Source organism: Phallusia mammillata, chromosome 3 (genome assembly GCF_965637545.1).
Source record: "Phallusia mammillata chromosome 3, kaPhaMamm4.hap1.1, whole genome shotgun sequence".
Classification (NCBI taxonomy): Eukaryota; Metazoa; Chordata; class Ascidiacea; order Phlebobranchia; family Ascidiidae; genus Phallusia; species Phallusia mammillata.
Genome location: NC_137254.1, coordinates 20504510 through 20519562, shown reverse-complemented (window position 1 = coordinate 20519562; position 15053 = coordinate 20504510). Strand labels below are relative to the sequence as shown.

Genomic DNA, 15053 nt, shown 5'->3' with positions numbered 1-15053 from the left:
TGCGCATTTTTGCCATGACACCTTCCACGTACGCAATGGTGACATCATCTAGCTGGCTCTTATCTGGTCTCGAGTGTCGTGGGACTGTCAGCTTACGTGGTAATGCAACATACTCTGCTTCACTATTTTCAAACACGTGTGCCCATTCCATTCTCCTGATATGTGCTTGAGTGTTTAGCCATTCGTTCGTCTCTACTGCTGTTGCCCAATTTGGCGTCGCGACGAAATTTGGACCCTTCATAAGAAGAATTTTGTCATTGTCATCCAGGTTAAACGCCGATTTATTAAGAATGACTTGTGAGGCCTGTTGCACAATGGTTTCTCTTAGTTTGTACGCTTTTCTTTTCCTGTACCTTTGGGTGTCACGTCTGTTCTTTTTGTGCCTACTGGAACTTCCAGGAAAGTAGAGGGGAACACTCGCTCGCTGTGGACGTTGCTTTTCGTAGAGCCAGTTGATTTTCCGGATAAAGTTTCTTGCAACAGCCCTTTTGTGATTTTTAAGATTATGTGCGTATTTGGAGAAGTGGGCTTGTCTGTGGATGTTGTCTAAGTCATTCTCCATTTTACGTATTTGCATTTTCAACTTGCGAAATTGCTGTATTAGCAATAGGTCTAAATCAATTCCTTTTCTGTGGTTGGAGGGGAGCAAAATGTGCATGCTGTTGCATCTTCTAAGAAAACGAAGTTTTGCTTCCAAATATATCCCTCTTTTGCAGCTGTTTATGCTGGTTTTACTTGGTGATGGGATTCCAAACATCTGGTCGTAACGTAGTAATTCTTTTCTTATTATTGAAATCTCCTTTCAAGTAAAACGACCGCGACGATTCAGGGTCATTAAAATCAGATGAAGAAAATTCAGTGTGAAAAACCACTAAATCTGTCGCTATGTTTTATTTGTTTTATCAAAACAAATGCATTTCGCTATAAAAAGCATCATCAGTGTCTAAAAACTTTTATCCCGCTTTTTATTTTGTTTTTAGACACTGACGAAAAAGCCTTCACAAACTTTACACAATGGTTCGTGATAAAAAAAATCGTTATCTGCCGTTCAGACAAGGATGGCAAAATTATTATCATCAACTATTCTGATTATGACAAGATCATGAAGCGAGAACTTGCACAGTTTGTCGAGCTTGACATGACACCTGAGAGACTTGGGCAACACCTGGATAAAGTCCGCAAAACGTGTGACAAATATATGATGGTCCTCCATGCTGAAGGCGCAATAACTGAAAAGCTTCTCTATGGTACGGTAGGAATAAAATTTCAAAACAACCGCTATCACCACACGCACGGTTGTTTGTCGAAAGTGTTTTGCAACAACAACACAGCATATGCCTACCCGTTATTGAAGACGCATAAACTACAACCGGCCTTGCTTTCATCTATCGACGCTGCCGACATCCCAATCAGACTGCTTCAATCCGCTGGAAACATCACGACATCACGGGTAACGGCATTTCTAGAACTCGTACTCCAGCCCATTAGTGTGGCATACTGTCGGTCTTCCGTCGATGAATATTGCCGTGACACCCGAGATTACCTCATGCAATTGGATCAGTGGAAAAGGGCGCATGATTCACAAATGTGTTCTAATCGACCTCTTTTCTTGGTTACAGCAGACGTCACAAAAATGTATGCAAATCTGCGCCGCGATATTGTCGCAGAAGCTTTGCTGGACGCTACCACTACCCAATCAACGCTATCTGAAAACGCTTGCCAATCGCTGATGCAGCTTGTGATGTACTGCCTAGAAAATGTGATAACTCAGTACCAACAAGCATTTTTTCAGCAGTCAGAAGGAATTGTCACAGGAGACAACCACTCTGTTTCAGTGGCAAACATTACAGCGCATTACATTATTAAACAAGAAGTGGGTGCTGTGGGTGAAACAGAATTATTTCGCCGATATATTGACGACATAGTATGGTTGTCATATGGGAAGACCCGCACGTTGGCCGTGGAACGCGCCATTCGGGATAGGTTTGCTCTAAACAATCTCGAAATAACCTTTCGCCGCATCTCCACTAGGGTTCCTCTATTTCTCGACTTTTTCGTTTCTCGAGAAACGAGAAATTAAAAATCCATTTCTCGAGAATCTCGAGAGTCTCGAAATTTTTATTTAAGCCGATTTTGTAACAAAAACAAACAAAAAAAATTCCGATTGTACGTTTTTTCGCTTCTAGTAGCGATCGCAAGTAGTGATTCGCTAGCAAATCAGCCAAAAACGAAGCGACTGTTATAGATCTTACGCAACCAGGCGTGACTACTGCCTGGGAAAGGTGAAAGTTTAGCGGCAACGCACGTTAAAAATCGCTGTTTCGGAAGCAAAATAAGAAAGTTATGTGCCCAGTCCGCTCTAGAGGCGAGTTGAAACGAAAAATACACGTAATAAGAGGTGTCGCATTTACTTTTTGTTTAAGATACGTGACGTGATTTTTCTCGAGAAATTTTTATTTATTTCTCGAGAATCGAGACTCGATTTTTTCGAGATTTCTCGAGAATTTCTCGACGAGAATTTCTCGAGAGGGAACTCTAATCTCCACTATCCAAGATGGCGCATGCTTGGAGTTTCTTGATGTACTGCACATCATAGACAAGACTGCGCGATGTGGTTTTTACACCACCAACTATGTAAAACCGACGGCAAAAGGGAGATTATTCCTCAACGGCACGTCCCACCATCCACCATGGATTTTTAGAGGCATCGTGTTTGGGGAGTGCATACGCCTCCGTCGACTTAATGAAATGCATGACCTATATAGGTCCAGCCTCTGCGACCTGGAGGCAAAATGTCGGCGCTCCTGTTTTCCGTTTAAAGTTTATTCCGCCATAATTACTGCAGCAGCCCAATGGAAGGAACGTTTTGCCCCCCCAACTTCCAGACTAAGGAACGAAAAAAGAATTGTTTGGGCTACTTCCTTCACCAACATTCTACGACTGACCGACCGGGAAAGGCAGTTGAAGCCATCAGCATGTGTAGTCTACAAGCGACCCTTGACCATCGGCGCTGCCTTGATGCGCTACAAAGTATTAGCGCACGAAACAGAAGACCATAAAACAGGATCTTACCCTTGTGGCAAATGCGCCCTGTGCGGTCACCACGGCAAATCCAAATCAATGGTTTTTCCGGTGACTGACTTGCGGTCACAGCAAAGACTGTTTCACTTACGTCAGCGACTTTCGTGTCGTAACTACGGAATATATGTTGCCACGTGTTTGGTGTGTGAAGAACAATACGTCGGCCAAACAAAAAATAAGTTTTCGACCCGATGGAATTCACATCGGTCTGTTTGGCGGACGTCCGACTTAAGTGTAGGGGGTGACCGCGCGGCCCTTCTTCAGCACTACCACAATAAACATTTCCAACTTTTTCAAAAAAAGTTAGATATTGCGCTCTGTTATAATGTGGTTTTTGTGGAGGAACCGCGGACAGAAAAATTGGATATTTGTGAAAACAAATGGCTAATTTTAACCGGCGCCACAATAAATGTTCAAGCGATGGTCCTTCCGGCAGTTCGTTAACTGCAATCGCTTTGTTGTTGCAATCGTGTTTGTTTTTTCGTTTTGCGCCCTTATCTTTTCCTCGCCTTTTTTCGTGTGTTTTATCAACGCCATACCTGCCGGTCTGCATTTGCAGTCCTGTAAGACAGAGGGAAGGCTTTTTGCGGTTGGTCTGGTGGTGTGTGTTTTTTGCATTTTTTGCTTTTATCCCGCTTTTTATTTTGTTTTTAGACACTGATGATGCTTTTTATAGCGAAATGCATTTGTTTTGATAAAACAAATAAAACATAGCGACAGATTTAGTGGTTTTTCACACTGAATTTTCTTGGCCCAATAAACATAAACATTATGATAGGGTTATGTTTTGTCCTCTAAATCTAATCATTTTGAAACAGCTTCAAAGTAGTGATGCACCGAACCCGCCGTAAAAGGTTTAAAAAATGTAGGGCTATGGCAGCAATGTAAATGTGATAGATACAAACTGTCCCTTGTGGTTAAGTGTCGTATAAAATAGTACTACACCAAACCTTCTTTAAAAGGTTTGGGCTGAAACCGAACATTCGGCCAAACTAAGCCGAATCTAATGTTTTCCACCGAACCTTGTGTTGTTGATGCAAGTGAACTTTACAAAACAAATTTGCCTAAGCTGAAACAAAATATCAAATATTTTGCAGATAACGTTGCTTGTCTTTTTTGACTTACAACAATTAGTAAGTTTATGATATTTCAAATTGGGGATATTAAAGTTTGGGCGAAAATTTCATGTGATCAAAACGTTAGGTTTTTGTTAAATTTATTAAAAGTTTGGGTCGAAACCCAAACATCGGCAAAACGACATGTTCGACAAACGGTTATTTCAGAGCGCTAGAAACGCTTCACAAAAACAACCTGGTATAACTATCGATAATAGTATTACGAACAGTTTTCAAAAATTAGGCTATAAAACAAGTTTTAGTTGGTGTGCTTACTAAAAGTTTGTTTTAAGTTACAAGTTTGACATCTTTTTTCCATTCGATAATCTTGTTCTGGGTGTTGGGATTTTGCGTGTTCAAATTTTCCTTTTGCTAAAACGTTTTTACTTACGGAAGCGCTCACAATTTCTCATTCTGATTGTTCCATCTGTCAGAAATAAAACCTTAATATATCACCCACCGATTTATAGCGCAGCGCATAGTAGTTAATTTCTAAACTTTCCGCAAATTGGGTAGAGGAAGAAGCCGTAAAATTACATCACGATGGTCGCAAATGTTGTTTGAATGGTAAGGACCATTGGAAAAATTTAGACAATTCAAAATGTACGTATTCCTTCATCTAAATGTGTTTCCTACCCGTTACCTTAAGTGCGAAACAAAATGAATGCTTTGTTGCAAGCAGCAGCTTGAACCCAATTTTTAGTAAATCTTAAAAAATAAAGTGATGTACAGAAGTTTCATAGATAATTAATAATTTGCATAATGCCGTTTAAAAATTGTTTTGTAATACAGAAGAATGAAAAAAAATGCATGTCTATGGAAAACTCACAGTCACGAAGTGTAGCAAGAACAAAATAAAAATGAGCAATTTGTACATGAAACAGATTCAATATTGAAAACAGGCCTGCGTATATGGTTGTACGAATGTACGTGAACCAATTGTGACGGTGCTGATGTGTGCCAATTTTCGCTCTGTCGCGGTTTGTCCGAATGTGTATTCACAGATTACAACAGTTAAATATAACATAATTTTACCAGGTATATACTAGGACTCCGGCAGAAAATTTTGCAAAGGTTTCAAATTTTAACACACTACTTGCCATATCAAATAATTATGTGCACATAGACAAAAACAGTATGTATATATTGTAGGAGGGAGTGCCCCCTCTTTGCCCTTTCTTGAGTAGGTTCAACTTTAATGAAACGCGTTAATTGACACTCATTAAACAGCCTGGACCAGAATGTCAATCTGTTCAAATCAGTTTTTGAAAACCAAAAATTCATATTTTACTACATGCGCTAGAGCAGTGGTTCTCAACTCATTTCAGGCCATGGACCACCGGCCCAGTAAAAATAATATCGTGGACCTTTCATTTTTGAGGAAGGTTGAAGTTCGCATACGAAACAACAATTTGGGCTTGAAACATAAATCTTTAAAACCTATTTTCAAGAAGTGAGATACAATTATTAACAGCTAACGTTTCGATACTTCTTCAATATGTAAAATGCAATCATCTCTAGTTTATTACCGAATTTAGTGGATGTCTTGTGGACCAGCCAAAAAGTCATCATGGACCACTAGTGTTCCATGGACCATCAGTTGAGAACCACTGCACTAGAGCGTTTGTTCAGTAATAAAAGCGCTTAAAAGCAAATACTTGGTCTTGACATGTACTTCATTCGATTACACTAAACCAAGCAATAAGTACAACGCTTAATGCCAGCGTAAGAAAGTTTGTGCATGTAGCAGCGACTTCGTTACGTTAAAATAAAGCAAAAATAACTTCGCATCGCACAGTAAATTGCTGCTGTTGTTTGGTTAAAGCCAACTGAACAGGTTATCCATCATAAGAAATTTCAGTTTTGTTGGTGAAATAACAAGTCCGAGTCCGAGTCAAGTCGGGTCTTTTCACAACTGAGACTCGAGTCAAGTCAAGTCTCCCCATCACTGGAATTAGATAATACATTCTTTACAAAATTTAGTCTTGCTCACTTTGTTTGCTTGTAGTGAACAACCGTTTATATTATAACATATAAAGTACAAAAATACCCAGGGATTAATTACACTGGGTAACAAAAAAATATTTTTTTCTGGTGTATGTAATGTTTTAACTGATTTTGAATAATTCTATAGTGCCCTGATTTCAAAAATGCAATCGGTTTATCCATAGATACTACATACCCAAGATATAAAGCAAATTTCTATGTTTCTCTGTGAACCAATTAGATGGCAATGGGTAAAAGGTAGACCAGACCAGACCAGCGAAAAACTTGGACCAGTGGCGCCTTGTAGCGCTGAGGATATGTGCTATTTTTTAAAACAAAAAAATCATTATTTAAACGTAAAAACATGATTTTCGTTTAAAAATACCTTAAAACCATCAGTTAAAAAAAATCCCAAGTCCCCATCCTCCCGGAACAGGAATGGGAGCATGATGAATTTTACACCCATTAACCCCTTGTAAATCCTATCAAACTCTTTGTTAGAAAACAAACTACACGTCAACTTAAAGGTATTTAAAATATCTTTCATTTGGTGTAAGTTTCATACACGAGCAAAGATGTTAAGACAGCAAACACGCAGGAAAACTAAAAAAAAATCCTTCTCATCAATGATCCGACTTAGAAAAAACCACCTATACCTCCATTTCTATCATCAAAATATACATCATCTGAAAGTTTTTTAAAATATCTTTCGTTTGATGTATGTCTTATCTACGTGCAAAGATGTTAAGAGGGTGTAAGAGTGGGATCAATTCACAAAAGTCTTCCTCATCACCATTTCATCTTCCAAAATACCATTTAAACCTCTATTTTTATTAACAAACTAGACATCATCTGAAAGGTATTTAAAATATCTTTCGTTTGATGTAAGTCTCATGTACGAGCATAGATGTTAAGAGGGTGTAAGAGTGGGATCAATTCACAAAAGTCTTCCTCATCACCATTTCATCTTCCAAAACACCATTTAAACCTCTATTTTTATTAACAAACTATACATCACCTGAAAGGTATTTAAAATATCTCTCGTTTGATGTAAGTCTCATGTACGAGCAAAGATGTTAAAAGGGTGCAAGAGTGGGATCAATCCACAAAAATCTTCCTCATCACCATTTCATCTTCCAAAACACCATTCAAACCTGAATTTTTATTAACAAACTATACAGCATCTGAAAGGTATTCAAAATATCTTTCGTTTGGTGTAAGTCTCATGCACGAGCAAAGATGTTAAAAGGATGCAAGAGTGGGATCAATTCACAAAAGTCTTCCTCATCACCCTTTCAACCTTTACAACTCCACTCAAAGCTCTATTTTATTAACCAACTATACATCATCTGAAAGGTATTTAAAATATCTTTCGTTTGATGCAAATCTCATTGAAACGTAAAATGGCTAATCAAAGGTTTATTTCTCGTTAACCATTCATCGTTTGTCAGACCTCTGAACCCTTAACTGACTTTTATTTACAAAAGGTACATTTATGCGTTGGAATGTACTGACCACGACTGCATTTTGTTGGAAACCGGACATCGTAATATTTTTGTATACTTAAACAAAACGAGATGTCAGAGGAGGCCTGTTGCGAGCTTGTATGGCATAGTAACGGTTTGCGTGATTATTTGATGACTTTATCCCATACGTTTGCAGATGATACGGTATATACGGTATAACAAGTAATAGCGAAAGCGAAAAAAATGACAAACCAACTCAACACACGATCAACGAATATTAATCCTTGCTGCGCTCATCAACGATATATACTCCTTTTGCTTAAAAGTATTCACTTGCTGCGGTTGTTCCATTCCTCTTTCGAAACATCTAAGCACAATGGTATGAGATAATTTTGGTGAATTTATTTTATAACTGAAAATATTTGTACTTACCCTTTCTGCTGTCCTAAAGTCAACATTGTGGATGACCGAAATAGAAATAATTGCCGCCTCTGACAGCAGCACAAAAAACACCAAGTCCATTGTTTTCTTATGATTAGGTTCATCTTCAAAGTTTCTGCAATGAAAGTAATCTAATTAACAGTAAATTACGCAATAAATTGCCAATTCTTACTTTATGAGAGTTTTTGCGAGTTTGGACAGGTAGTCACATACTTCTTTGAGGTCTTTTTCGTTACCGAAAAATACAGGCTCGTATGAAAGAGGTTTGAAAGTGCACCTCAGTGATCGTTTTGGCCATCGAGCCCAGAAACTATTCATTCTAACAAACCAAAAAGGAGGTAAATAAAGAAAGAACATTTTAAGCAGATAAACGTGTGCAAACCTTAAAGACGATTGTGTTCCATTGACAACATCCGCAAGATATTGATTACAATCTCCATTCAAAATATGCCTCTTAATGTTCTTTGTTTCACAAGAACGACAAATGTACTTCGAAGGAAGGGTTTTGTCGTTTTCCCTTACACATACTGTGTGGTACCACCTTCGGCAAACATCCTCACAGAAAATCATTTTGTCGCTAAGAGGTTTGTTGCAGTTTGTTGCAGCACATTGAGACCAATCCTCAACAAATAACTTAAAAACCGCCCCAGTCAAAAAATGCAATGTAGATTTCCATCCAGTTGGCGGTTGATATAAAACAGAAAATTCTCCAAACACTGCTGTGTTAGGAAGGGGTTTGTCGGACGTTGAAAGCTTGGTACACACATCAGCATGTTTGTCGACGTTTTGGGATTTAAAAGACAGAAGGTGTCGTTCTATCCACTTTCTTAGGGTGGCGGATCGATTTGTTTTGTACAACTTTTTTTCCCCTGTGCACAACATGTATGCATTCAAACATACAATCAATCCACAATCAAAAGAATTTTCTTGCTTCATTGAATCATTGGGAACAAAAACCTTCCATTCTTGATTATCTAAGGGTATGTTTGCTTGGGCGTGTACAAGTGAAATAAAATTCATAATTGGTTTAAGGAATCGGGTTTGAAAACCATTCATTGAATCTAAACAAACGACATGTTTCGATGTGATCATGATAATTATCAAAATCCAGTGCACACCACTGCAATTGACTGGGAAAATCCATAGATCTGTTTTCAATGGCATCATGCTTAGCCATTTTGCGAACCCCATTCCTTGACATCCATTACAAAGCCAAGTATAAAAATGGCAAGGAAAACTAAGTACTTTTGCGTTGTTTTCTGTCAAAAAAGTAGTTCTTGAACAATACGATAAAAAATCATCTATGAATACATCGTCCAGCCATTCACCAGGTGCCAAACATGCGTACTTTGTTTTCTTTTTGCGAAGGATTGTACGTTTAGAAGAAACCTCCGTCCCGGCTATAGATTTGCTGCACGCAACTTCTGATGATTTGTCGGTGGGTTGCGTTAGCATAACCTCTGCAAGAGTGCTTTCTGGATGATCAGAAACTAGAGATTTTTTTGAAGGATTTTCTACATCACATTCGGGCATAGCAATATCACATGTTACTTCTGACGATTTGTCGGTGGGTTGCGTTAGCATAACCTCTGCAACAGTGCTCTCAGGATGATCAGAAACTAGAGATTTCTTTGAAGGATTTTCTGCATCACAATCGGGCATAGCAATATCGCATGTTACTTCTGACGATTTTTCGTTGGATTCCATTAACATTATCTTTGAGTCTGGAGCAGGTGAAAAGCTTGTGACAAAACTTCTTGGTCTTTTTCGTCCCGATCTTGTACGTCCTCTTTTTTCTGATCTAAGTTTGGTTAGACTGTACTTCTTTGCAAAACAGGTATCAGTCTGACCCAACGCCAGTTTGCATGCTTTGATGTGACTGCATTTATGTTTAGCGATGCAGGAACATTTTTCTGTGGGAAAAAGCACAACATTGTAAAGTTTTCCTTGCAATCCTTTAATAAGAAAACATTTTTTTTCTGGGTGAAAGGTTATTCTTCCTTCCGATAGAAAATATGAGGCAAGACCATGAATCGTTGTAGAAATCTGTTGTTTTTTATCGACACGCCCGGCGATAAGTTCAGAAATCTCAGAAACCTTGCCAAACGTATCACTTGGGAACAAAACTTCGGTTGCTGACATCTTTTTTGTTTTGTCTTTTAAAGTCCAGTCTCCTGCATCACAATATGCCCGTAGTATTTCTTTGTGAAGAAACTGCTGGAACATATAAATTGCCAGTAATATGCTGTCCACTCTCATTTCAGAATGAGGCAACAGTTTCTTCAACTGCGCATTGAAGCTCTCCGATATATTTGTGGTTACACCTTCACCACCAGAACAAAGTTGTTTTGCATTCAATGCCCATTGTGCATTTGCACGTAGATCGCACAAAACGTTATTTGCCACGTACTTTAAAAAAAACGGGAGACCACTTTTGTTGCAAATCTTCATACATTGTGCTAAACTCTTTTTCCGTTTTGCTATTCAGCAAAGACCGAATATGTGAAACATACACCACGCGGTCATCTTTGGTTCCAGCCTTCTTTTCTACCCAAAATCGAATATCACGCAGTAAATGGTTCCAACACAGAAAATGGTCCCACTCCGACATTTCCTTTTTAATGGCGTTGGTGATGGCCCTCTCTCTGTCTGTAACAATTTTAACCCCTTGTTTTTGCATCTGAGGAAAAAACCTTTTCAATGTCGAAAAAAACAGCTCATGGTTGGCTTCTTCCTTTGTGTCATGGAGAAGAAACGCCAACGGCATTATTGGCTCCTCTTTAAAATTTGTGTTTTTGCCAACCAAGATACTTACATAAAAGTCTCCACAGTTGAACGTAGTGTCATAAGAAAGATAGGAACCATTTGTAACTTTTAGGCACCTAAAAAACTCGTTTATCAAAAAAGAATTTGCTAGGCACATTGTGAATCTTGGAAGCAAGCGAAAATCTAAAACAAAGTCATCCAGCGTCAGACCTGTAAGATACGCAGCGTATAGATCATCGTGCGAAACTTGTTGCTTCCTGGCCTCATTTTTTAACTTGTTACGGATTTGTTCTGAACTTCTCGGCCACATTGATGGACAACCATGTTCTGTTTCGTTAACAAGCTCCCTGTATAATATCTTCGGTTTTTTGGTGGATTTTTTTTAGGACATTTTCTAAGGTTGAAGGAAATGTCCTGGTATGCATTTTATCCACGTCATTTTTTCGGTTACCGTGGGAATATTTTTTTACCTTGCTTTCATCACCGAAGTAATGTACAAGAACATGAAAAACTGATTCTGAAACGTTAAGTAAACGATACGACCGTCGAAAGAAACCATCGCCACCTTTTAGACAATAAAATCTTTTACGAATCACAGGATTCTTAACAGGTACTTTTTTGGTTGCGATACATACCCATGGAATTGTGTCGCAAGCCCAGTCTTCGTGTTGACATAAGTTGTTTGTATCATACTTAAATACATAAATATCACCGCTTTTAGGATCGCACGGTGGATAAACAGAAATAAGAGACATATTTGGATGTTTAAGAATTTGATGTGCTTCTGCAACTGTCATCGTTTGTTGGTTGGTGTATACAACTGCCTGTCCAACCTGCAACAAGTGTGGACATCATAAGTTGTACTTAATTGCCTACTTTAATTATTACCTCAACATGGCACAAAAGTTACGTTAGTGATATCCGATTTACATTAAAAAATGACAGTAAATTTGGTTTTGGCATGCTAAAGTAGTTACACACGTAATGCAATAAATAACGACCTTAGGTTGTGTTTTGGTTGGTGGTGGAAGTTTTTCCACGTCATCTTGGAGGTAACTTTTTGTCTCTATCGTTCCATCTAATGCAAAGTTTAATGTTTATTAACCTGACCGTTTCCCAATAACAACGCAAGATAACTTACTTGCTTGAATTGTAGTTATAAGTGCGTTGATTTTTTCTTGATTTCGTTTGGTCAGGTACGACAAATTTCGACGATTAGTTAAATTGTTGGTCTTGTGCATTAGCAGGCATAAATCACCCCATTTACAGTCTTTTTTAGTGAAAGGTACCACCCATTCTTCACCGGGATAACCAAGTTGTTCCAAACAACTGGCTAATTTCTCAAAATCAGTTGATTTTTTGCTTGGCATGTTTAATTGATATGTGTGTTTTTTTCAGTAGTATTAACAGCAGCTGTTGCTATCCAAAATACATTACAAAAGCGTTTATTGGCACCAGCATAGCATACACCAGGCCTGTCCGCACTGTGACAAGTTCTTAAGCAAACTTTCATTTGTTCGAAACATGTTTTAAATTACCCCACAAAAGGCCGATTAAATTATCTACAACTGTTAATCATATGTAACAGTTAAATGTTGTATACCCTAAAACTGCTTTTGACAATCATATCTAATAGGATATCTCTGGTTCTCATCTACCAAAGCCAGGAAATTTAAAAACTTTTTTGTTAACAAACTTTACATCATATGATTTATTAAATCTTCTAATCTTCAAAGTATTCAACTGATCGGATTCAGTACTAAAGCGGTTGCATTTTGCAACCAACACTTTTTATATTACGTCATAAATCCCAAATAATCGATTCTGATGACTAACAATGAGCTTTTTGGAGAAAGACGGTTCAATCGGGTTTCCGTGGAAAGTTGGGGTTCCATGCATAACTTTAACGGGTCCGGTGCTCATTTGTGGTAAGGATTTCTACAGCAATAATTGCGTGTATAATATGGTTACATTACCTCGAATGGCGAAACAATTTCGAACAGACCTTTCATGAAACCTGTGCATTTTCATAAGTTGCAGAAATTCACCAGCAAGCGTTCAAATCCCACCTTGGGTCTCCGGAACGAAATACCGAAATTATAAACATTTAAAATACGATAAGAGTCAATGCATTGGAGGACGCCTTGCAACAGCATTATTCATTTTCACAAGGTTCTATCCGGAAATCGATGGACCTCACGGTTCTTACATCAGGAAATGTCATTGTACTTATAACGAGGACATGTTTTACACTTACCTTTATGGAGTTGCCACAGGTAATAATTACTCTGTATCGTTAGCAAACACAGCGGTTCACTGCACTGTGGTAGAGGCGAAGCAGTGCATTGACCAGACCGAAAGTTTCTGCCCGACATTTCCTACAAACGGCCTTACATTGACAATTCTGATTTGCTAAATTGCTATCCATTAAAGTCTGCACATTTCTTTTTTAAACGTTAAACATGTCGTGTGCTCGTTCGATGCTTATAATTTTGCAACAATAAAACACCTCAAGGAAACGTCCGTCAACAAGCACTTTCTAGACGGCAAGCCAGGTAGCGATATTTTTGTCGATTCTTAACGGTAAGGCAAAAATGATGCGGCAATTAAACGAGTGAAATGAAGATCCAAGAAGCCTTGGGCAACTGCAAAAGAAGGCGATCATGTTAAATCTTCTCACCAACATTGTCTTCAGTATCATTGGCAGAGCAAAGACTGTTGAGCAGGGCAATCTCTTTAGTGATATTCTATCGCTGTATGACCACTTCGGCTGCCACAGGTCAATGAATAATATAACCAACAGCTTCATCAATCGGATGTTCAAAACTGTGGCGCGTCTGAACTGCAAGGACTCTGAGATATACGTGGCTTCACGTAGAATGTGCAATGCACAATACGTCGGAAAACTTTTCCAACCGTTGGAACGGCCACAGATAGGCATGGAAAACTTACCTTTACAACGCAAACGACGACAGAACGACATTAGCTCACCATTACGCCATCTCACACACATCTGTATTTGACAAAGATCCTAAAATCGAAAAAAAAATTTTGTGCAATTTGTCCAAAAGCTCCCGCCCCGGCTAAACAAAATCGGTGCTGGTATTAACATCAACAAAATGGTTCTTCCTAGGTTGAAATAAAATCTAACCCAACTCATGCATATTGTGGTTGATTTTTTTTTATAGTTTTACCTCGCAGTCACAAATCTCATATTACGCCTTATTGCTTTTTCTTGCGTTGTTTTTATCCGAGGAAAAAATGATGCCCTGCTGTCATTCTCCCGAATGGCGCAGTTTTTTTTTACGAAAGTGGTTTGCAAAGCAAGATTTCACGCAGTTGTACTAGAGTTGTTGTAGTTTTATTACCATTTTACCGATTTTCAGCCCAATATTTTTTAACAGGCAAATGTTTTAAGAATACGGGTTTCTCCTGGTTTTGGTGCTTGTATATAACTTACAGACATTGATAAAGCTATTAAAGCAAAATTGTGTATCGCAAAATCTTAAGGACGATGACTTAAAGTCTTTCATGAAGTTAAGTTAACAAAAGCTCTAAAGATGTTATTTTGAACACATTTGCTTCATTTCAAATCTGGATTTTTGATTTATCTTACACTTTAGAGCTTTTTCTTACACTTTTTATCTTACACCAACTTTTTGTTTGCACATGAGACTTATGTAACGAAATTTTATTTGCTTCTTGGTTTTTGTCACCGTCACTTATTGTTTTCATTCTTTTTCGTGTTGGCACCTTAATTACGTTTTTGTGTTGTGGCACCCTCCCCGCTTCCCTTTAGTAGTAATTGGTTTCCAAAGCGTTGATTGCACCGGAATGCGTCTTACTGTTCCGCATGCCTTAAATAGCGCGTCGCTAGATGTTATGGCTTTTTCTCTGGGCGTTGTGAAACTTGGTGGTGTTGGTGTTAGTATTGGTGGTGGGTTGCCACGTGGCCGGTGTAACGTACGTCGTTTGTTCTAAATATAAGTCCGCGCCAATAAGCTAGACCAGGGAGTATTTGGCTTCAGTGGTGAGCCGTTATTGCAGGGTTCTGGCTTGGTGAATGAGATCGATTTATCAGGCCTGCCGAAATAATTCGGTAACACTTATAGGGAACGAAAGATATTTTAAGTATCTTTCAGATAATGTACAGTTTGTTAATAAAAAAAAGAGGTTTGAGTGGTGTATTGGAGGATGA

General features: G+C 38.4%; 1 pseudogene; it reads left to right on the top strand.

The window, feature by feature from the left end:
* Positions 1-990: 990 nt before the first annotated feature.
* Positions 991-3802, top strand: LOC145219805 (uncharacterized; annotated as a pseudogene).
* The last annotated feature ends 11251 nt before the right edge of the window (positions 3803-15053 follow it).